This window comes from Mizuhopecten yessoensis, unplaced genomic scaffold (assembly GCF_002113885.1).
Source record: "Mizuhopecten yessoensis strain PY_sf001 unplaced genomic scaffold, ASM211388v2 hete_36142706, whole genome shotgun sequence".
NCBI classification, from domain to species: domain Eukaryota; kingdom Metazoa; phylum Mollusca; class Bivalvia; order Pectinida; family Pectinidae; genus Mizuhopecten; species Mizuhopecten yessoensis.
In genome coordinates this window covers 1-3,575 of record NW_018484726.1, presented here as the reverse complement: position 1 = coordinate 3,575, position 3,575 = coordinate 1, and the positions used below count along the sequence as shown (strand labels likewise).

The 3,575-nt window shown below is 31.1% G+C and overlaps 1 long non-coding RNA gene across 1 annotated transcript; it reads right to left on the bottom strand.

The window, feature by feature from the left end:
* Nucleotides 1-1,966: 1,966 nt before the first annotated feature.
* LOC110444558 lies at nt 1,967-3,333 on the bottom strand. Its single transcript, XR_002462258.1, has 4 exons — nt 3,239-3,333; nt 2,892-2,982; nt 2,622-2,725; nt 1,967-2,162 (listed from the first exon to the last, which is right to left on the bottom strand). It is a non-coding gene; the product is annotated as an uncharacterized LOC110444558 (long non-coding RNA).
* Nucleotides 3,334-3,575: the final 242 nt, after the last annotated feature.

The window sequence follows — 3,575 nt, the reverse complement described above, 5'->3', positions numbered from 1 at the left end:
TATGTTGTACATTGAAACCCATCTAATCTGACCCCTGACTATTCTGACAACCTGTAATGATTGACATACAGTTGTCGTTCATCTTTGAAATTTCTCATTTGGTCTTTTTACAAACGACCTCGACCTTTAATCAATTGTACATTGAAAGCCTTCTAATTTGACCCCTGAGTATTCTGACAACCTGTCATATTTAATATACAGATGTAGTTAATCTTTGATTTCTTGTTTTTTTTTATTAGTAAGACTCAGAGTACAGAGATCATGCACCACAACTCAGCCAAACACGATACAAAGCATTAAGTGATGTCACCAAAATACATCACAGGTACCGATTGCTCAGCAAGCAACAAACATTCCAATGGCCTGTCCTATTGACAGGCACTGTCTCGGTAGTGCTATTTCATAGTTTTCTAGTTTTTACTTTGACAGTTATACTTGATGTAATGTTAGAAGTTATTAGAATTTTTGCCAGTTTTTAAGCACTATAATGTAACCCTTAACACTTTAAGAAGCTCTTTGATTATCACCCTTGAACACTGTCCTTATTTATGACTAAATTTATCTCATTTTCACAAACTTTTCTTTTTGTAGCTGGGACTCAAACACCACATTCACAAAGATTGCTTTTTGAAATGCCCAGTAAGGTATAATATTTGTTTAAAAGAGTAAGAACTACTTTTCCATGATGTTTGAATTTACAATAAATCTATTGTACATATGATATGAATATAAATTGAAATATGCACAATGTACATTTAATATATTCTAGATATATTCATTGTTATTTTATTTATTTTTCCTGCTTTAACATATATGTGTATGCAGTCACCTGTGTGTAGACCTGTGTATACGCTATACCACCTATTTAACATCTATACAAAGCTTATTAACATGCACAGTGTTTACTTCAGAAAACACATAATGCCGAAAGGCTTGCAATGCATAATATATATTGTATACGTATGTAAATATATAATGCCATCAGTGCTACAGTATTTATGTACATGTGTAACCCACTCTGTGTGCCATTGGTCATGTATAAATATGAAATTTAGATTTAATTATGTCTTTCACATCAAGAAATTTTTAACATGATGCAGTAAAAATTGAAATAGAAGAATTATTTTCTACATAATTTTCTCTATAAAATAAGCTTAGATGAATACAATGTATGTGATTATATTACTGTATTAACTGTATGTATACACTATAAATAGTGTACTGTTAAAACCAATAGATTAACTTGAAGTGTCATTTCATGTATCCAGCTTAAACATGTATATACTGTACAAAGGGAAACAACTCTGCTAATCTTACCCTCTCCCATATCTAATTACCATTTCAACACATATAATGTGTTTTAGTTGTTACATTTTTTACCAAATGAGAAGAATATTATTTTATACAAAAGTGAATTGAGTAGGATATTAAGTAGCGTTGGCTGACATAACCAATGAGATATTTACATATAAAGTGCCAAGTAACTTTCCCCAGTTCGGTTATTAAAAATGATAATATATTCCTATGATGTCCTGATTGTGTTGTCTTATGATATATTGATGCAAAGCCAACATGTACCCATAGAAAAATGCACATAATTAGATATTAAGATATTTATAGGAAATCTGCTTTAATTATACATACAAGCAATAGAAAAAGATATTAATTAGTAAATGAAGAAAAAGATATTAAGTAGTAAATGAAAACAATCTATTCTACAGCATCATTATAACATTACAAAGCATTATTTACACAGCATTAACACTGAGAACATGGCATGTATTTTGTCATTATCAACCCATGTTAGCTTTAATAAAATACAGAGGGTAAGTTGAATATAAAAACAAAATTGTTATTCAACATGTTTTATCATAGATTTTTTTTTTAATTATTTCACCATATTATTTCACCATAATATTTTCAAACTCATTTATGAGGTAAATAAATATACTGAAAATAAAATTCTTTTAATAATTTATCTTTAAAAATCAAATCTAGGTCTACACACTCTAATAACTTCCGAGAAATTAATGAACATGACAAAATATTTACCATCCAACCCAAACACCGCTAAACACAATATCAACACAGCACTACAAGAACCCGCTACACAGTACATAATCAACAGGTGCTTTCTACATAAGTCTTACCTGTCCACAATACTAAAGAAAACAAAAACACAGATGTGTTATACTGCCATTGTCTGTTAATCATTTACTTCTATGGGATGTTTTTTTCCCGTAATTGTCTATGGGTGTTGCCAATGGCTTAATCTCTTGATAACAAGAATCTGTGTACATTTTTCAGGGAAAGTTTGACATGATAATAGAACTTTGATGGCACTGCCTACAAAATTAACAGATTCTAAAATATCAAAGCAGTTTAAAGCACACATTTATGATAAGTGTTTCTCCATAGTCTTAATTACATAATTACCATAAAGTTTTGACAAAAAAAACGAAATATTTTATCATGGTATATATGTACAAACTTGTTACAAACTTGTTATACAAGCTATATTTGAGGGCCACATATAGCTCCTAGTTATACGTCCTTACTAAACAGGTCCTACAAATAATAAAACATTGAATTCAGGTGACACAAATACTACAGGTGCTTACCTTTCGATGAGGATGCTGTTGTCGTCTTTAAACTTAGTCTGTAATGAAAAGGAGTTCTTTTTCTCTTCGTTTAACTGTAAAATCTGATTCTCCAGGGATTGTACCTGTTGAAATAAAACAACGTCAGAATTAGAGTAGACCTCTATATACCAACTTCAATGTCTCTGTACAATGAAAGGAATTTTTTGGTTTGTGACAAGGAAGACAACTCTGTCAACATTGTGCAATATACAATATTTCTTACCTACTTCAAAAACATAAATGACTTACTTTATCGTTAAGATGGTTAAAACTGCCGTCAATATCGGCAAGCACTTCGTCGTCCGGTGCAGGGCTTCGACTTTTGGGTGGAAAGTGGTTACTAAAGTACAAAATAATTAACAAGAAATTAGACAAATTTGATTAATTTTAGATTGTCATTGAAAAGAACAACTTCTACCCCAAAAACATACATGGGAAATTAAGAGACTGATTATACTATATGAGTAATGACCATCATAAAGTAACTATTTTCTTTAGTAATAAGACATCTTCCCATAAAAACAGAGTCTGTATGTTGGTTGAGTTGGCAGATAGATCATTTTCTGTTCGACCTCAGCCATCTAGCCTATACTTACTTATTGTGTAAGGCTGCTGCAACTGAACGGCGGCTGACACTGTAAGGAGAAAACAGACAGCAATATTATTCCCTGTGGTACTGCACTTATGCACCGCACCACTAAGTAAACAGGTCCCTATCTTAAATGCTATGTTAGCTTCAAAAAAGCATTGAAATTCAATTCTGAAGACAACTGTTCTACAATAAAAACAAATTGTTTTCTAATATTTCTTTATCATTCAGATATAGCAATATTTATTCAAGAGTTTCAACAAAAATATACTTTTACTGGTTAGTCAATCATCAGTATTAAGCTAGTTAACTCATTCACCCCTGAAGACACATTTGAACTCTTC